The 21,841-nt window shown below is 36.5% G+C and overlaps 1 protein-coding gene and 1 pseudogene across 2 annotated transcripts in view; both read right to left on the reverse strand.

The window, feature by feature from the left end:
- Positions 1 to 4,801, reverse strand: part of SOX6 (SRY (sex determining region Y)-box 6) — a 535,498-nt gene extending 530,697 nt beyond the window's left edge. Inside the window, exon 1 of the mRNA XM_011956274.1 lies at positions 4,725 to 4,801. The gene's annotated coding sequence lies outside the window, so the exon portion shown is untranslated. The remainder of the gene's footprint in view (positions 1 to 4,724) is intronic.
- A 6,934-nt stretch (positions 4,802 to 11,735) lies between these two features.
- On the reverse strand, positions 11,736 to 13,074 carry LOC105521919 (annotated as a pseudogene). Its single transcript, XR_001003362.1, has one exon. The product of XR_001003362.1 is annotated as an aldose reductase pseudogene (transcript).
- Between the last annotated feature and the right edge of the window lie 8,767 nt (positions 13,075 to 21,841).

Raw genomic sequence — 21,841 nt, forward strand, 5'->3', positions numbered from 1 at the left:
TTTTTTTTTTTTTTTGAGACGGAGTCTCGCTCTGTCGCCCAGGCTGGAGTGCAGCAGCAGGATCTCGGCTCACTGCAAGCTCCGCCTCCGGATCACGCCATTCTCCTGCCTCAGCCTCCTGATTAGCTGGGACTACAGGCGCCTGCCACCACGCCTGACTAATTTTTTTGTATTTTTAGTAGAGACGGGATTTCACTGTGTTTGCCAGGATGGTCTCGATCTCCTGACCTCGTGATCCACCCACCTCGGCCTCCCAAAGTGTTTCATCGTGTTAGCCAGGATGGTCTCGATCTCCTGACCTCGTGATCCACCCACCTCGGCCTCCCAGAGTGCTGGGATTACAGGCGTGAGCCACTGCGCCCGGCCTTTCTTTTTTTTAAACGTGGAACTCCAGAAATAACCATACAGAAACTACATCAACAGTGCCCCTTCTAATTTTAGCCTTTCCCTTTGTTAAGTCAAAAGAAAGTGCTCAGCTGCTTGGATCACCACCATTCAAAGTTAGTCTAAATGTGTCTTGGTGGAGGGAATAAAGTGAAGAATTCAGGAAATAGAGCCTTTGGGTGATAAGAAATGTAAACTATATTTTAATGAAGGCCATCTTGGTTGAAATGCTGGTAATTATATTTGTCACTTTAAAAACTTTACTCATCGTAAAAACTTACTAAAGGGAATGACTAAATAATATAAAAGAAGAGAGAAAGGAGGTAAAAAAGAGACAAAGCAACTAAGATAAGATTTGGACAGCTCAAAATTATTTCCGTTCACTCAGATTTCCAGTAGAGTAAGTTCAGTTCCTTAGAATCCTCTGTTTTCACAAAGAGCCCTTCAGAGATACTTTATATTTCTTTCTCCATCTTCTTTGCTTCCTAATCCCCACCACAATACCTTGCATAAATTAAAAGTTTATGTTTAATCTAAATGACCCCACAGTTTATATAATTTTGTGCTTTACATAAGACTTGCATCTAAAAATAATAAAATGTAAATTGATACCATTTCATAAAATAACAATTTATTTATTATTAAAGCATTAAAATACAAAAAATGTATTAAACTATATTAAACATGAATATCTATTTTTTTAAGCTGGTTCAAAATGCCTGTCCTAATCAATACTATTATTAAAAGAAAGGTAAAGCTGGTATTAAATAAATTTTCAATAGCTCTGCTTAAATACAGAATCATTTAAACTCTAATTTATAACATTACTTACTTCAAATAATTTCCTAGGAGTATATTCTTTAAAACCCCTTTATAGCAGTAAACTAACAAAGAAAAAGTTTCCTGTGTCTTTGCTGTTATCAAATGTAAAAAAGCCCCTAAACATGAACAGTTTACAACAATGTACACATACACATATATTTTACATGCAAGTTACTTAAATATAGGTTTACATACACACAGATATTTTTAATACCTGCCACACACTCTGCACCACTTCTATATAATATATATTGATTAATTTCAAATACTTTAATAGATCTTTAAAAGTTCATTCAATTTTTTCTTGAAATTTGTCTTCTTTACTTATGAAAAGTACCTTTGTTCTCCAAAATATTATTTAAAATATAATGGTGTTTTGTGGATGGGGAAGAGCAGTATGCCTTAGTATAGGCATGGCTTGAAGATATTGCAGGTTTGGGCCAGACCACTGCCATAAAGCAAATATTGTGATAAAGCAAATCACGTAAACATTTTGGTTTCCCAGTGTGTATAAGTTATGTTGACACTATACTGTACTCTGGTAAGTGTACAATGGCATGATGTCTAAGAAACAATGTATATACCTTAATTTAAAATACTTTATTGCTAAAAAATCATAATGATCATTTGAGCCTTTAGTGAGATATAATCTTTTTGATGGGTGGAGGCTCTTGTTTTGATGTTGATGGCTGCTGACTGGTCAGGGTGGTAGTTGCTGAAGGTTGGGGTGGCTGTGGCAATTTCTCTTTTTTAATTTTGTTTTGTTTTGTTTTTTCAAGATGGAGTCTTGCTCTGTCGCCCGGGTTGGAGTGCAGTGGCACAATCTCGGCTCACTGCAACCTCCACCTCCTGGGTTCAAGCAATTTTTCTGCCTCAGCCTCCTGAGTAGCTGGGACTACAGGTGCACACCACCATGCCCAGCTACTTTTTGTGTTTTTAGTAGAGATGGAGTTTCACCATGTTGGCCAGGCTGGCCTCAAACTCCTGACCTCATGATCCCACTGTGGCAATTTCTTAAAATAAGACAACAAAGTTTGCCTCATTGACTCTTCCTTTACAAAATATTTTTCTGTAGCATACAGTGCTGTTTGATAGCATTTTACCCACAGCAGAACATCATTCAAAGTTGAGTCAATACTCTAAAACTCTGCTGCTGCTTTATCAACTACATTTATGTAATATTCTAAATCCTTTGTTATCATTTAAACAATGTTTACAGCATCTTTCACCAGGGTAGATTCCATCTGAAGAAACTACTTTCTTTGTTCATTTAGAAGAAGCAACTCCTCATCTGTTAAAGTTGTATCATGAGACTGCAGCAATTCAGTCACATCTTTAGGCTCCACTTCTAATTCTACTTCTAATTCCACTTCTCTTGCTATTCTACCACATCTGCAGTTACCTCCTCCAATGAAGTCTTGATCCCTTCAAAGTCATCCATGAGGGTTGAAATAAATTTATTTCAAATTCCTCTTAATATTGCTATTTTTACTACTCCCATGAATCACAAACATTCTTAATGGTATCTAGAATGGTGACTCCTTCCTACGAAGTTTTCAATATACGTTGCTCAGATCCATTAGCAGAATTACTATGTATGGCAGCCACAGCCTTACAAAATGTACTTCTGAAATAATGAGACTTGAAAGTTGAAATTACTCCTTGATCCACGGCCTACAGAATGGATGCTGTGTTAGCAGGCATGAAAACAACAATAATCTCCATGTACATCTCCATCTGAGCTCTTGATGGCTAGGTGCATTGTCAATGAGTAATAACATATCTAAGGGAATCTTTTTTTCTGAGTAGTAGGTCTCAACGGTGGGCTTAAAAGACTCAGTAAACCATGCTATAAACAAGTGTGCTGTCACTCAGGCTTCCTTATTCCATTTATAGAGCACAGGCAGAGTTAATTCCTAAAGGCCCTAAGATTTTCAGAATGGTAAATAAGCATTGGCTTCAACTTAAATTCACCAGCCGCATTAGCCTCTAACAAAAGTGTCCACCTGTCCTTTGAAGCCAGGCACTGACTTTTCCTTTCTGGATATCAAAGTCCTAGATAGCATCTTCTTCCCACATAAGGCTATTTGATCTACATTGAAAGTCTGTGGTTTGATGTAGTCACCTTCCTCAATGGTCTTACCTAGATCTTCTGGATAACTTACTGCAGCTTCTCCATCAGCACTTGCTGTGTCACATTTACTTTTATGTTATGGAGACTGCTATTTTCCTTAAACCCTGTGAACCAATCTCTGCTAGCTTCAAACTTTCTTCTGAAGCTTCCTCCCTTCTCTCAGCCTTCACAAAAATTGAAGAGAGTTAGGGCCTTACTCTGGATTGTGCTTTGGCTTAAGGGAATGTTGTGGCTCATTTGGTCTTCTATCCAGACCGCTCAAACTTTCTCCATATCAGCAATGAGGCTATTTTGCTTTCTTATCATTCATAATTCACTGGAGTAGCACTGTGCATTTCCTTCAAGAACTTCCCCTTTGAATTCACAACTTGGCTAACTGGTACAAGAGGCCTAGCTTTTGACCTGTCTCAGCTTTCAACATGCCTTTCTCACAAAGTTGAGTCATTTGTAACTGTTGATTTAATGTGATTCTTTAATGTACTGCTCTTCCTTTCACTTGAACACTTAGAGGTCATTGTAGGGTTATTAACTGGCCCAATCTCAATATTGTTGTGCCTCAGAGAATAGCGTGGCTCAATGAGAGGGAGAGGGATAGAAGAACAGCCAGTTGATGGAACAATCAGAATACACACAAGTTCACCACCTCATATGGGCTTGTTTGGTGGGGCCCCATAATAATTACAATAGTAACATCAAGATCACTAATTACAGATCACCATAATAGACATAATAATAATGAGACAGTTTGAAATATTGTGAGAATTATGAAAATGTAACAGAGAGACATGAAGTGAGCACATGCTGTTGGAAAAACGGTGCCAATAGACTTGCTCAATGCAGGGTTGCCATAAACCTCTAATTTGTTTTAAAAAAAATCTGCAAAGCACAATAAAACAAAGTGCAATAAAACAAGGTATGCCTGTACATTATCTCCTCATGTGCTGACAGCTCTTTGAATTCTATACTGTCTCACATCTTTTCTATGGAAACAGGCACATAGCACTTCTCAAGTACAGCCAACCAGAAGACTATCAGAAGTTGTCAGTGTAAATTATTCATGTATATATAGACTAGACTCTTTAAGATAACTCATTCCTACAATTGAGCCCTATTCTCAAAGAGTAAGATATTTATTCTTTAAGCTTATTATAATGTGCCCTGCATTGTGTTATTTCACTGGAAATTACAACAAATTGAGGCTTTTTACCAGCTGGTACTTTTTTGTATGCTCCTCCCAAGAAAACACTAATCAAAAAATAATAATTACAAAACAATCGCAAAAAAACGAATAAAAATTCACACATACTAGGAGTTAAGAACTTGTTTACAAACTGTAACTATTTCATTGCACAATGAGAAAAGTAGTAAGTAAACCAATACTTACAAATATGCACAAAAAATATCAGCCCCAGCACCCAGAAATCACTGGTAAATTGCCTTTGAATTCATGAAAGTGACCTGAAAATTTAATAGAAAATGAAATTAAAAAGGATAAGTAAATTGCATTTATATGCTTTATGAAAGAAGTATACATTCTGGCTATAAATCATATGATTTTTAACTCATGTAGTTATCCCCATCTACTCTAATAACTTTTTCAAAAATGATAATGCCAGAAGAAACAATTATTTCATTGTTCTACATCTAAGAATGCCAGATCTCCATCCAATATTGCTCTTTAAAAAAAAAAAAAAATCAGTAATAAAGTAGGTGTTAAAAGTACAAATAAGTAAGAACAAAAGGGAAAAAGTTTTTAAGAGAAAGAAAGAAATAGGCTTACAATTTACATTAGAAAAACATTTAATTTATGTCTGCAAGTTGAAATGAATTAGCTTCACAGAGAATATCTTAAATGTGCTTGACAGGAATATCTTGTAGGTAGAAATAATAAGAAAGAATGAAGTGTTTGTTCTACCTAGGTGTGGAACCCATAGGATGCTTAGGCCATTATATACAATGCATTCTGTATAAGCCATAATTCAATTCAAAATTCTTTTGCTCACATATACTTTATTCTCGCTGAAGAGGTAACAGATGCAACTCAAACACACAGAGCTAGCCTTATACAAATTTTTAACATACAAAGAGTCATTTTATGCCTCTAAATGCCTATGATTTCCTCTATCCAGGACCCCCATGCATTAGAAGGTAGTTTGGTAGTTTATTTTTATTGTTTGGTATAAATACAGCATATTTTTTAGTTCCATTAAAACAAAGAAACTTTGTTACAGAGGCTGTATTCTTTCAAAAATGTGAGCATGGCTATAAGTAGCAGTCATCAAAAAATAATAATAGAGCTTGGGTTCCTAATTTAGGTCAGAAACTTTCCTAGGCTCTAGGGACTGGTTTGATTCAATCTGCAGTTTTTAAATATAGCCAGCAAATATCTAGGTTAGTTACAGCTAACTAGATTTAAATAAAATCCTTCTGAAAAACAATGGATCTTGATCAACATCATTTGTAGGAACCACTGCACCCAACTTTGCAATTATAGCACAAATGACCTTAATAGATTAGGTATAGGCATCTGAAATTAAGATGAAATATGAAATAAATACCTAACTCAGCCCTCTCCAACCCCTAAAATATGCTTTACCTAAATGATCAGGTAATTTATTCTATTTTCTAGTCAAGATTGATAGATAATAGAGCCAGGTGCAGTGGCTCACACCTGTAATCCCAACAGTTTGGGAGGCTGAGGCAAGTGGTTTGCTTGAGTCCAGGAGTTCAAGACCAGCCTAGGCAAAATGGCGAGACCCCATCTCTAAAAAATTTTTTTAATTTTTTTAAAGATTAATAGATGACAAAGGCGTGAGCATTTGAACAGCTTTAAGCATCAACAGCTAATATACCCATTAGACTCCTTCACTAGACCTTCTTGTCCTTGTAGGAAATGGTGCCTCAGGGCTTCCCCACTCTAGTTTCACCAGTTTCCAGCAATTCTGTAACGCCTATTTCCACAGTGCAAGAAGTACAGGACAGTCTGGCCAGGGGGATGTAGCTCTGTCACTAATTTTTGGCATTATACCCTTTTCTTCCTCACTGCTTCTGCTGTTTAGGGATCTAGGGGAGTAATTTTATCTGGGACACCAGACAAGCCTACCTGGACACACTGTGTATATTATCAAAAACCATCAAAGAGTACTGGTTCTGATTCAAACCATCCTCACATGCCATTCCCCACTGAATTATAAATTATAATTTCCTTATAAAGAAGTTACCCACTAAATAAATTTTATAGCAAAATGCTGTATATCAAAAAGTCTAAATTCTAGAAGAATCCAAAAGAAGTTTTAGTTCTTATACATTTTAAAATACCACACCTTGTTTTTCTGGCAAATACTTTTAAAAGCATTAATTGGAATTATGCAAGATACATGATACCTCCTATCCCTTCACTTCCACATAAAGGATAGGGAGCTAAAAGAAACTGCGACCAGAAAATATTGCAGTTAGGGTAGATTTAATTTTTTAATCAATGAGCTATCTTGAATTAAGATCTCTAACTCTAGAAATATTTTTAATTTTGGAACAAGTCAGATTCCAGACATTTAGAACAAATAATATTTTCACATACACCAATACAAAGTCAATAAATCTTATTCATCATATCAGTGCGGTCCTGCTACATATGTTTAAAGCAACTGTGAATCTCATTATCAACTGATTTGCACTATTGGTGAAGTTTAGAGCAAAGAATTAAAAAATAATAAGTTCCTATGGTCAAAGAGTTCATTACTACATAATTTTTAAAATGACTGTAATGCATATTTCTGCATGCAGATAACTGAAGGCTAAACAAGCAACATTTTATGAGGGGCAAAGAGTTAAGAATTAATACACACACAATTGAAATAGGTACTTTTTTAAGAACTATGAAAGTTTAGTCTTAAAAAGACATTTCCAAAAATAAAACCAGTCACTACGGTCCTGAGGGCAGCACAAATGTGAAAAGATAGAGAAGGAAATGTCAGAGCAAATCATTATGTGTTCTGGAAAATCTCAATCTGCTTGGTAAAATGAATCCTCAGAACACCTAATCACCCATGGATTGTTCCAGTTCTCTATTTGCTCGTTTATACATTCAGCAGAGAGTGACCATGGGTTAAAGATCACACTGGACAGTAAGAACACAAAAATTTTAAATTAAAAAAAAAAAGGCCTTTCCCATCAAGGATTTCAAACAATCAATAATCTGACCTGAGTCATAGTCTATTACACATCTGACCATGGTGGTAATTTGCTCCATAATATTTAGTCAGCAAGTCTTTAACATATTCTTAATATACTAAATAAAAAATGAATTACTACATATACTTCAATATAATAATGCACAAGGGGCCAAGTGCAGTGGCTCATGCCTGTAATCCCACCACTTTGGGAGGCCGAGGCAGGCAGATCACTTAAGGCCAGGAGTTTGATACCAAACTGGTCAACATGACAAAACCCTGTTTCTACTAAAAATACAAAAATTAGCCAGGCGTGTTGGTGCACACCTGTAATCCCAGCTACTCAGGAGGCTGAGACATGAGAATCACTTGAACCTGGGAGGCAGAGGTTGCAGTGAGCCGAGATTGTATTACTGCACTCCAACCTGGGTGACAGAGCGAGACTCTGTCTCAAAAAAAAAAAAACAAGAGATATAAAGAAGAAATGCACAAATGAAGAAATGCAAATGTCCAATAATATGAAAATGTGTATAATCCCCCAAATAGCCAAAGAAATGTAAATAAAATATTTTCACTCATAATACTGGCAAAACATTTTATAAACTGGACAAAAACTGGTATTGGTGAGAGTGTGGAAAAATAAGCATTTTCATGTACTATTGATGGGATTATAAATGTATGACTTTTCTGAATGGCAATTTTACAATAAGTTTTAAAACTTTTACTGTCCATATCCTTTGAGATTTCAACACTACTTTCAAAAATTATCTTAAGGAGCTCATTATGAATATGATAAAAGATACATACATTTAATATGTTCACTACAGTTATTTATAATAGCCAGAATTAGGAATTGATTGAATAAGTAAATTGTGCTACAAACATATAACACTACTCTGTAATTATTAAAAATCATTATATAAATCTATATTTATTGACAAAAAAGACTGCCACAATACATTGTTGAATAAAAAATATGTGTATAATAAAAGTCCACCAATTTATAGAATATCAAATATTTATGTGAAAATCAAATATATATGCATGTATAAGTTTCACAAAATATAATTTAACAAAAATGTTAACATTGGGCTGGGTGCCATAGGTTATTTTTACTTTCTTACTCTTTTGGTTTGATATTATTTAGATTTTTTATACTTAGCATGTCTAATGTGTGCCAAAATGAGGAAGCTATTTCTAAATCCAGTACATCACTTACAGATTCAAAAGAAATCACCCAGATCTAGGATAACTTGCTATTAGTCTGGGGGCAAAAGCCAAATATTAATATTAGTTTTAAAAACCCTCAAAATTACAGGGCAACTTCAAATGAGTATCTTAACATCAAATGAAGAAACCATAAACATTTTCACAAAAGCTTGTCCCACTCTACCAAAAATAGGTAATAGATCAAAGGTAAATAGCAAATAAAAACATTGCCACCTCCCTGTATAATTAGACTTTAAAAGCTTTCAAGCTACATTTTTAAATCCTGCCTAAAGCCTGTCTTTAAGCCAAATGCACTTCTGTTTTTAGTAACCCCCCACCCCTTACCTTCGTTTTATTATTTGAGTTAGCAAGAAAGTTCAAGTATCAAATGGGTGATTGGACTAAATGACCTTACAGCCCTGAGATTCAGTGATTCTGAGATATTATTTAAAGTACTAAAGTGCTTCCAAAACACCTGTAACAAATTTTGTCTGCTTTTACATTAAATTGTAGCATTGCATGATTAAAACTGAAGTCAAGAATTAAATAACTTTTTAAATTTATTGATGTATTGATTTTACTAATATTACACATAGTGAGCCACTGAATTAAAACAACTGTCTTCAAAGCATTGATTTTCTCAACTAACTTTAGGAAAATATCAATGCCTGGTCTTTCATATATCAAAATAAAAATTACACATTAAAAATATACTGTATGCAAATTGAAGTGGGTTTTCCAGGAGATGTGATTGTTGCATTAAAACTATTGCTATTTCCTCCAAAGCTCCATCAATTTAAAAATTTCATTTCTTCACTGTTACTATCACTTTTTTTGCTTATGGCTTTACTAGATTAAACCCATGTTTATTGAACTACATAATGCTTAGTTTTCTTTTTCCTTAATAATCATATTAAATTATGCAGAATTTGAATTAACTATAAATAATAAAATGTGAAATTTGACTTTCAGTAGAACTGACATTAAGCTAATGTCCAGTATTTTTTTTAAATGGAGATGTTAATAATTAAAAACATCACAATACTGAATAGAAAATTGTGTCTCCTAATGCAAAAGGTTAGAGTATTTGTGAGGTATCAAGGAAGACAATTTAAGATGCTACCTAGTCCACCACTCTGCTGTTCTGGAAGAACTTGCTTCCTCAAAGAAATAGGAATTTCTCCTATTCTTAAAGATCTCCAAAGGTAGTTATTATTGAAGCCACCTCATAATAGCTTATTCATGTATTCTAGGCTGCTCAACCTATATCTCTTCAATATTATTTTGGTATTGAGGGCCACCACTTAGAAGGGACATTGGCAAAGCATTCAGAGGAGAATGGCTAGGAAACTTTATGGAAACCATGTTACAATAGAATGGTTGCATGTTCAATGATGGTGGTTGGAATGAACTTGGAGATCATGGAGTCCAGTGGTTATCAAACTCTTAGGTCTCAGAACCCCCTTACAGTCCTAAAAAGTATTGAGGGTCCCAAAGAGCTATTGTTACATTTATCAATACTTACTATATTAGAAATTAAACTTTAAATTTTTAAAATAGTTATTTTAAATAACAATAATAAACCTATTATATAGTATTATAAAGTATTTTATGAAATATAAGCATATTTTCCAAAATAAAAAAAGAGAGAGAAAACTAGCATTGCTTTACATTTTTGCAAATCTCTTAAATGTCCGGTTTAGAAAAAGACAGCTAGATTATCACTGGTGCTACTGCATTCAATCTGTTGTGATATGTTGGTTTGGTGGAAGTATGTGAAAAGTATCCATTTTCACACAGATAGAAAGAGGCAGAATGTTTTAATAGCCTTTTCAAATAATTGTGGCTATTCTTTTATATTGTATCAAAATTTGACAAGTAATCATTTCGCAAAGGTTAATTGCAATATGGAATCTCAAACTTGAATATCAATAAACTTTTTGTATTCCATTACTCTAAAATCAAATCACCTTTAAACGGATCTTTTAGCTATGCCTGACTTTGTAACACCATACATTAGTTCATTTGAGAAATATTGGCTCACTGAATGTAAAACATTGACATGTTCTATTATGCAATATTGTTAAAACCACATTTCTTAATATCACCACCCAATCTTATCAGAAAGGTTTTTAAGTATTGGGAAGTGATCATGATTGTGGTGGTGGGTAAAAGCTTTCCAAACTACTCATTTGCTCTTGGAAGCTCAAATTTTATTGACAAAAAAGTGTCACTTGCTTTCCTCAAAATAGGCAGGCTCACATTGTTCATTTTTGAGAATATGTCTGCCAGGTTTTTAAGTCTAAATAACCATTGTGTGTTTGTTAGTTGTTCTTTCAAGTAAAAAATGGTGTTCTTTGAAAAAAGTAGTTAGTTCAACTCAATTACAAGTGATTTTCCTCAAGATAACCATCATACTTGGGTATGTAGTGTAAGTGCCTTATACATACTTCCCATTTCAGCACACAAAGTATTAAAGAAGGGTCAAGAGTTAATAAAATTAATAATTTTGCTGTTTCATCTACAATGCTGTTAAGTGAAACTGGCCTTTTGTTTGTTTGTTTTCATGAGTGGTAATAATAAAGAATTCAATGACTACTAACATAATTTGGTGCCACTGTCTTAATATGTGCTAAGGCACCAGCAGTTTTAACTCAAAATTGCTATGCATCCTCAGTGCAAATGTCAATACAGTGAAAAAGACAACTAGCAATTTCCCATTATGATGAAAATAGTTTTGACAACACACCCTCTGAAAGGGTCTCAGGGATCCCCTGTGTCCACAGGCCACATTTTGATAACTGCTGATCTACTCTGATACTCCATTTTGCAGCCAAGGAAATTACCTTAGTTTTTTCAAGCATACAGTAAGAGGCAATGATACCTAGCACAGCAAATGTAATATAGTAAATGCTGATCAAAATTAGTTTCTCTTTCCTCCTTCCCAAAGAAAGAACAATACTTGTGGCTGGAAATTACAAAGTGGTAGGTTTTAGTTCGGTCCAAGATAAATCTTTTTTTTTTTTTTCCAAGCTCACAAAAGGACTTTTTATTTGAGGCAAAGAGAAGTCTTGCTGAAAGGATTACAGTTCCAAGCAGTCAAAACTCAACTGTTACTTGTACTATTTTGACCTGGTAGATTTTGCTTCCCTTTGGTCAGAAAAGGGTATTCAGGTTGTACTTTCCCCAGCAGGGCAAAAAGAAGGGCAAAGCAAACTGGAAGAGACCTCTACTCTACTGACAGGGCTCTTCAGATCCAACATCAAGCTGGCCACACCCTTGCTGGCCACTCTACAGTTTGCTGTCCCATTGCTGAGTGACACAGGCCATACTACCTTTGCAATGAAAACAAATGAGGCAGGAAACACAGGTATAGGTCACTTAGGGATAAGCAGGCAACCACAGCTTCAAAACTCTTCATGGAAGGGGTAATCCTTGTGGCAGGCACAGCTCACCAAGGCACAGACCCTCCAGTTCCTGTTGTAGCTGAGTGAAGTGGTCACATCCTGGCTGCTCAGTTCAAAGTTAAAGACCTTAACATGCTCAGCAACGTGTTCTGGTGTCACAGATTTGGGGATCACCACCAAGTTCCTCTGCATGGGGAGCCGGATCAGGACCCGGGCTGTAGTTTTATTGTGCTTGGCTGTGATCGCCTTGATCCTGGGATCCTCCAGGAGGGAAGGGTCCTCGGGCTTGGCCCAGTACCTGTAGGGAGAGCCGAGGGGGCTCTAGGCAGTCACCACGATGCCTTTGGACTGGCAGTACTGGATTAACTTCTCCCGAGTGATGTACGGGTGGCACTCAATCTGGTTAACCACAGGCTTATCCTTTAAGTCAGGTTTGTTTAAGATCCTCTCCACCTGGAGATGGTTGAAGTTGGAGATGCCAATAGCTTTCACTAGCCCTTCATCCACCAGCTTTTCCATGGCCGCCCATGTGTCCAGAATATTGGTATCACTGGGAACCACACTGCCTGACTCATCCTTCCCAGGCTTAAAGCCAGTTGGCCAGTGAATAAGGTAAAGGTCCATGTGGTCCAGCTTCAGGTCACTGAGCGTCTTCTGGCAGGCTCCTTTCACCAGGCCCTTCTCATGGCACATGCACCACAACTTACTGACAATAAAGAGCTCCTTACACTTCACCACCTGCTCCCTGAGCTTCTCCTGAATGGCCACCTCCACCTCATTTTCATTCTGGCACACATGGGCACAGTCAAGGTGGTGGTACCCAACATCGATGACCACCTTCACAGCCTCAGTCACCTGGCATGGAGGAGGCTTCCAGGTGTCCAGCCCCAGGATGAGCATCCTGGTACCATTGTTGAGCATGAGGTGGCTGGCCATGGCTGCTGCACTCCCCAGACTCCCACCCAGAACTGTGCCTAGTTCAGTCCAAGATAAATCTTTTAAAGTAATGAAATAAGTTGCCTCGTCAAATAGAAGTTGTCAAAGTTGAGACTGCATGACTCTTTACCAAGAATGTTGTAGAAAGAATTCTTACAGAGTTTAAAGTTGTACCAAAACTTAGCTGATTATATAATCACCTAAAAATCTTTTATAAAGTTCAAATTTCTGGGCTCCACTCCAGACCTCCTAAACCAAAATCTCCTTGAGTGGACCAGGAGTTTACATTTTTTTAAAAGCTCTGGAGGTGACTGTTACAGTTGGCCTAGATGTAGATTGGTATTCAGGAACTGCTGTATCAGTTCTCCTCTAAAGTCACTACCACGCTAAGATTCTACAACTTTATACTATCCACACCCACTAGGAAGAATACCTTTACACTTTAATGTAACATACCCTAAGCCTACTTTAATAAGTTATATGGTCAGGATCAAGGTATTTCAGGGTGAAGAGAGGAGGAATTATTGTTGCATTTCCTTAGGCCCACCAGTTCACCTCTGCCAACATGTGTAGCTGAATTGTAAATCAGAGATAAGATTGCATAAATTTGACACATTTTTACAACTGCCAACACTTTACTGCTTTCCTGAAAGAATAATTCAATAAGAGCTATCTAAGAACAAAGTGGTCAGTATAGAAAGAGTGTCTACACACACAAAAAAAAATGAGGGCCAGGTGCAGTGATTCACACATGTTATCCCAGCACTTTGGGAGGCCGAGGTGGGAGGGTCGTTTAAGAAGAAGAGTTCAAAACCAGCCTGGACCCCCATCTCTACAAAAGAAATTTAAAAATTAGCCAGGCAGCCGGGTGCAGTGGCTTACACCTGTAACCGCAGCACTTTGGGAGGCCAAGGTGGGCAGGTCATGAGGTCAGGAGTTTGAGACCAGCCTGGCCAACATGCTGAAACCCCATCTCTACTAAAGATACAGAAACTAAGCTGGGCATGGTGGCGTGTGGCTATAATCCCAGTCACTCAGGAGGCTGAGGCAGGAGAATTGCTTGAACCCTAGAGGTGGAGGTTGCAGTGAGCTGAGATCTTGCCACTGCACTCCAGCCTGGGTGACAGGGCAAGACTCCATCTCAAAAAAAAAAAAAAAATTAGCCAGGCATGGTGACACACACCTGTAGTCCCAGCTACTCAGGAAGCTGAGGCGGGAAGCCCACTTGAGCACAGGAGGTTGGGGCTGCAGTGAATTAAGATCACAACACTGCATTCTACCCTGGGCAACAGAGTGAGATCCTGTCTCAGAAAAGGGAAGGGAAGGAAAGGGAAGGGAAGGGGAGGGCAGGAGAGGAGAGGGGAGGGGAGAGGAAGGGCGGGAATATTTAGAAGACCACGCCATTACTTTATAAAGGTATTTTACAAAGGCAGCTTATCATTATGAACCAAGATCAAATTACAGACCACAAGCTTCCAAAAACTATTTACAGAATCACCATGTGACTTAATCCCCAAAATTTGTATTTTGACATCTTCACTAAAGAAATATTCCAGCCGGGCGCGGTGGCTCACGCCTGTAATCCCAGCACTTTGGGAGGCTGAGGCGGGCCGATCACGAGGTCAGCAGATCGAGACCATCCTGGCTAACACGGTGAAACCCCTTCTCTACTAAAAATACAAAAATAAATTAGCCAGGCATGGTAGCCGGCGCCTGTAGTCCCAGCTACTCAGGAGGCTGAGGCGGGAGAATGGTGTGAACCCAGGAGGCGGAGCTTGCAGTGGGCCTAGATGGTCCCACTGCACTCCAGCCTGGGCAACAGAGTGAGACTCTGTCTCAAAAAAAAAAAGAAATATTCCACATACTTCATAAACACAAGGCAGCACAGCAACCTGACAAAAATCAAATAAAAATTTTGCAGTGAGTAAAAAAGAATATATTTTGTAACTTTTCACCTAATAAACTTGTTCTCCTTTATTCCTTCATGTCCGTTGCTTTTCTTATCAAAATAAACTTCGTTGAAATAACACCTACTGTCTTTTCTAAGATCTTTTTTCTTACAGCCTGTGTGATTTCAGAGATAACTAGCTAATAATAATAGTTTTTAAAAAGGCAAAGGGTCCTGTATGAGTATGTCTGGAGAAAAAAAGTCATTATCAAAACATAATCCACAGACTATCTATATCAGAACTGCTTAGAGTGCTTATTAAAATAAAAAATTTGTGAGCGGGTGCGGTGGCTCATGCCTGTAATCCCAGCACTTTGGGAGGCCAAGGTGGGCGAATCACTTGAGGTCAGAAGTTCGAGACCAGCCTGGCCAACATGGTGAAACCCCATCTCTACTAAAAATACAAAGATTGGCCGGGCATGGTAGTCCTGGCTACTCAGGAGGCTGAGGCAGAAGAATCACTTGAACCCGGAAGACACAGGCAGCAGTGAACCAAGATTGAGCCACTGCACTCTGGCCTGGATGATAGAACGAGACTCCACCTCAAAAATAAAATAAAATAAAATAAAATAATTTTAAAGATTATTAAAGCTCCACCCAAACCAACAATTCTATGATTCTGAGAGTTGGCCCATTAATCTAATTTTAAGCATTCTTCAGGTAATTCCTAGCACACTAAAATTCAAAAACTCCCAGGCTAAAGAGAAACTGTGCTAAACGGGAGTATGCTCACAAAAACTTTTGTGGAACAATGAAAATTTTGTAACTCTATAAAATGTCTTATTTTACAGAAAAGATTCTCAATGATTTTGGAGTTCCTGTTTTTTAAAAACAAAATAACGATGTTTTCTTAAATATAAGGAGGTATTAGAAACTAGACATTCGAATTTAACTAAAAAATTAAGTCTTAGTTAATTGCAGGGTGCTTTTTTAAAAAATCTGAGATAAAGATACAAGCAATTCTTCAGCAATTCAACTAATATTTCTGAGAGCCCACAAGATGAACAGCATGAATATGGATATCTAGGGATACAGGACAATAAAGCATAATCCCAGACCTCCAGGAATGACCATTTGGATTCATTGTAAGATAGATGCTATAGTTAGAATAGTCTTGCTTTTGCAGTACACTATCATATCCAGAAAGAGAAGAGGATTCCTATCCTTGCTGAGTTTTCTCTTCCTGAGTTCTGCTCACAAAATGGAGTAACAGTAGAGTGGCAGAGATTTAAAAAGCAATCATTTAACAAAATCTTGCAAATAAATTTTAATTTTTAAGACCATACCTCTTTTTAATCAGCGTATTTTATATAGAGTAGACATATAGAAAAAACTGAGCCAGGGCCATTCTTCGTACTTGTTCTAGATAATTAAATCAAGATAAATTTAAAGACAGCTAAAGATGGTCAATTTTCATCCTCAATTTTTAAAAGTCTTCTTGCTACCACTCTCAGTACCACTCCCTCTTAACCACAAATAATGACTTCAGTAATGAAGCGCTGTAATTTAAAAGTATCAGGCAAATAACAGCAAGTAACTTAGATGAGTTGACACCGCCTGTTGCGCAAATATGTACTTAGACTATTATAAAAATAACAACTGCATTATCAACTGGATACAGACCAGAACAACTTATGGGAATACAGAGAGTCAACATAGTCTCAACTTGCATGTATGTGGCACTTTACATTTTTCAAGCATTCCTAAATTTATGGTAGAAATTAAAAGGAAGAGAGATGCTGAAAGAAGAGAAAATAAAGATTTGATAACCATGGGCTAATTATCTAAGAGTCCTAATTCCTAGAGTAAATCATCCTTACTCATCATTTACTGGATGCTTACTCTGTGCCAGACACTGTGTTAAGCCCTGAGAAAACAAAACTGAATGCAGTAGAGTTGGTGACTTCAAGGAGTTCACAGCCTAGTAAAGAAGACAAATAATTACAGCTTTGTATGCAATATGTAAAGAAAAGAAAGCAGATTATAAAACTATATAATGTCACTTTCTAAAATAAAGAAAATACTTTTAAAGATGAGGATGTTAACATTTACTTCCCAAAGTTTTTGTGGGGATTTGACATATGAAAATGCTTACTAGATGGGGTACGCCTTCCATAAATGTATTTCCCTGTTTGCTTTTTCCCTAAGACTCAAATGAAATGAGCTCAAGTCACATCTTAGGTGATGTGGTAGCTAGTATAGTCATCCACTTTTTAAAGAGGAATGCCTTAAGGGTACAAGACCCTACAGTTGTGTCCTTGGCAATGCTACCACATTATCACACCTAACAAATAAACAGTGTAGACCCACTAGGAGTTGGTCCTTGACAATGCTACCACATTACCACACCTAACAAATAAACACTGTAGCCCCACTAGGAGCTTAGTTGCACACTACAGGTTAGTCCTTCTCAACCTTACCTTAGGTCTTTTGCTCACTCTCAAAAACAAAGAAACAAAGAGGATCATATGGAGAGATCCTGCTTATCATTTTACTGTATCTTCTTCATAACAATTTGAAGATTTCACTTTGAAGTCCAGACAAGATCTGGCCTAGCCTCGGAGGTTGCCTCACATTCTAAGTAAAAATATCAGGGATAGCAGAATGAAATGTGCCCAAGTTTACAGGCAAGGAAACAGACATACAACTCACTTAGGACCACATGACAAGTTGCTGACAGAGCTTTCATTTGAAGTCAGAGTTTCCCATTACTAGGCATATGACGCAAAGCCAAAAAGGGGGGATAAAAATTATATTCACATACTTTTTAAAAAGTAATAAAAGACTACGTTCTTAGGAAAAGGACTGAGAGGAATAAGCTGTTAACAAAGGCTGCCACTGGGCATGGGACAATAGGTAAACACTTTCTTTCCATTTTTCACATTTTTCTAAATTTCCTTAATGCTGAACATTTTAAATTGGAAAAAATAAATTAAGCAAAAAAAAGTATGCAGTTCTACTATTTTATACAGAGTTCACACTTGCGAAGGTCACAATCTTGAGCAACAGAGTATTTTTTAAATTGTCATTAACATGCAAGTAAATCTTCTACTTAATAATGTGAGTTCTATATCCTACATCCAAAAATAAGTGAAAGTTTAAAATACAGGCAACTCACTAGTCATAATATTACATCATTATGTGGTTATTAAAACTTTTATTTGGAACCCTAGACAACAGCATGAGAAAACATTTGTGATATGTACCCACTGTATTATATAATAGACATAGTCAATAGAGTTATCTAACTATCTTTAAATCAGCGATATTCCTCTGAAAGTATGGTCTGAGATAGATTAACTACTTTTTCCTTGATAAATAACTTCCATTTAAAAATGCAACACAGATTCATTGCTAAAACTGAAAGAGATAACATGTAAAGCAATTAGTCCAGTACCCTGGCACTTAACAGGTATACTTCACATAGCTAACCTCTTAGAGTAACAATGGCACTTCAAAGTATGAGTTTTTTAACCTTCTTAACTTTTTATTCCATTACTTCACACTCTACTAAAACAACAAGAACCAGAAGGCAGCCTAGTATAGTCAGAGAGTGAAGGCTAGGAGGCAGATCTAGCTTCAAACCCTGGTTCTGACATTTAGTAGATATGTAACCATGGGCAATTATTTAATTTCTCTGCATTTTAGGTTCCTTATTTGTAAAATAAACACAATCTCATCTCACCTACCTTAAAAGATTTTAAGGATAATAAAATGAGATTATCTACATAAAATATCTAGCAACATACTGAGCCCACAAAGTAATGTGTTCAACAATTTTTGGCAATTATTAGCAGGAAAAATAATTGCCAAATTTTCTGTAAAAGGTCAGATTGTAAACAATTTAAGCTTTGATAGCCATATGGTCTCTCTACCCAACTCTGCCATCATAGAGCAAAAGCAATTATAGAAATTACATAAATAAGTAGGCATAGCTGTATTCCAATAAAATTTTATTTACAAGAACAGGTAGTGTGCCAGATTGGGCTCCCTGGACATAGTTTGCTTAACCCTGCTTTACTGGAGATATCTAAATAGTTCTCTTATCTATAACCCCCTAGGTATACTCCTTTAATAATCATCTCTTTTAGATCACTATTTTACAAAGTGTGTTCTATATGCCACTTGTTTCCTGAGATATTAATAGATATTATGCCTTAATCAAATTCTATGTTCATGTAAGTTTAGGAAGTTCTGAGTTAAATAGATTTTGGTTTTGGTGCAAGCACTAACCAAAAGAAAACTACAATATCAGACAAAAAAGGGTTAAAGGCAAAGGGCATTATTAGAGATAAAGATAATAGTAACAATAATAGTAACAGTAATAGTAATGATTAAAAGGTCAATTCATCAATAAGATATAACAGTTCTAAGTCTATATAAACCTAATGCCATATTCTCAAAATATTTAGCTAAGCTTGCCAGAAATATAAAAGAAGTTCATAACTGAAAGTAAAAATTTTAAAATACTCTCTGGATAAGTGATAAAATAAGTAGACTTTTAAAGGCAGAAAAATGTAAAAGACTTAATTAATACCATCAACAAATTTGACCTAATTGATACATTTATAATGGTACACCCAACAACTGCAACAAGTGCACAAAAAACAGTATTTTTAGGCAAACATCATAGCATGATTCTTAATAATAAAATGTCAACAGCATTTTCTTTGAGATAGAGAATGCAATAAAGATGCCCACTACTTCTATTTTCAACATTGCATTGGAAGTATTAGACAGTACAATTAGACAAGAAAAATAAATGCAAAATATAGAAATTTAAAAGAAGAAATCAAATTGTCACAATTTGCAGATGATATTATTATATAGAAAGAAAATTCAAAATAACCTACAGATGAATAATTGTAATTAACAAATGGGCTTGGTAATTTTGTTTTATGCAAGAGAATTCTACAAAAAAAAAACATTGTTTTTCTACATACAATCCCAAGCAAAATGAAATTTATAAATATTATTTATATAAAACTATCACAAATATCAAATACCTAGGTAAGACTTGTAATGAAAGATATGCAAGGCCTCACTGCAATAAACTATGTAACATTTTTGAGAATAAGTTAAGACTCAGCAAGTGGAGAGCTATACTACATCATGGATTGGAAGACTCAAAATTATAAAGAAGTCAATCTCCCCAAATTAATCTAGAAATCCCAGTGCAATTCCATTCTGAATTCCAACTGTGTGTGTGTGTGTTATGTGTGTGTGTGTGCATAATATGCTAAGTTCATTTTGAAATTCATATGAAATCCAAACATCCAAGAAAAGCCAAGAAAATCTTGTGCACAAAGAATAGACTTGATCTATCAGATATCAAGATAAACTATAAAGCAACAGTAATTAATACAGAGTAACTGGCACAAGAGGAGAAAAATGTTTCTTTGGAACAGACTAGAGAGCACAGAAAAATGAATAAAAACTAAGCAGGTATATGTACTTGATTTATAACAAGTTGGCACTGTTGAACAATGAGGAAAAAATAAGGTTTTGGTTTTTGTTTTTTCAATAAATGATGCTGGGTCAATTAGACATTCATATGAAAAAATAAAACTTGCTCCCTATCTCATATCATACAACGCAAAGATCAGTTCCAGGTGGTCTATGGGTCTAAACTAAAAAGGTAAAACAATGACTAGAGATTCCTAACTTGGGATCAGTAAAGTACTAGGGGTTCTATGGAAGGCCTTCAAAGGTTCCATGAACACCTTAAAGTTATATAAAATGATTTGTATGTTTCTGGAGAAATTACCCATATCTTTCATCACCTTCTCAAAAAAAAATATACTACCTAAAAAAGTAGCTTGAGAATGTCCTCATGAACTCAGGGTAAGAAAAGATTTTTTAAACAAAATATTAAAAGCATTACCCAAAATGGGAAAAGTAGATAAATTTTATTTGATTACATAAATAATATTAAGTATTTCTGTTCATCAAAAGACACCATAAGAAAGTAAAAGGCGGCCGGGCGCGGTGGCCCAAGCCTGTAATCCCAGCACTTCGGGAGGCCGAGACGGGCGGATCACGAGGTCAGGAGACCGAGACCATCCTGGCTAACACGGTGAAACCCCGTCTCTACTAAAAAATACAAAAAAAAATTAGCCGGGCAAGGTGGCGGGCGCCTGTAGTCCCAGCTACTCGGGATGCTGAGGCAGGAGAATAGCATAAACCCGGGAGGCGGAGCTTGCAGTGAGCTGAGATCCGGCCACTGCACTCCAGCCTGGGCAACAGAGCGAGACTCCGTCTCAAAAAAAAAAAAAAAGAAAGTAAAGGCATCTTTCAGTGTGGAAAAAAGGTATCTACAAAACAGAAAGGATGCCATTGGTGCCGCTACTTAGGAGTTCCCTGGGCCAGTTCTGATGTTAACCAGAGCTGCAATGGACAGTCCCATGTGAGTGCAGACTCACCTTGCTCGTATTTCATCCCAAGCATTCACTGAACATTCCACCACCTTCTGCTTCATGACCTTCTCTGAAGGCCATGGAAATATGTTTAGTGCAACACAAGCTCAGCTTGGAAGATGGGGTAGTAAACACCACTGGAAGAAACTTAATCAGCAATGAATAAGTGCTTCAGATTCTCCTCCTTCAGGAAGGCTTTCTGTGCTCTTCTCAGAGGTTCTAGAATAATCCAGTTCCCATTGCCTATAGCGTGACCTTAATAAGAAAGAGGCTTTTTCCTTCTTCCAAACCTCACTACTCCCTCACTTCTACTTCCTGGGATTATCTCCCAAAAAGCTGTATGTACCCTAATGCTCATCACAAGGCTCTACTTTTGTTGGAATCCAAACTAAGACTATCAAGTGTTCTGTATCCAG

Source organism: Colobus angolensis, unplaced genomic scaffold (assembly GCF_000951035.1).
Source record: "Colobus angolensis palliatus isolate OR3802 unplaced genomic scaffold, Cang.pa_1.0 Scaffold412, whole genome shotgun sequence".
NCBI classification, from domain to species: Eukaryota; Metazoa; Chordata; class Mammalia; order Primates; family Cercopithecidae; genus Colobus; species Colobus angolensis.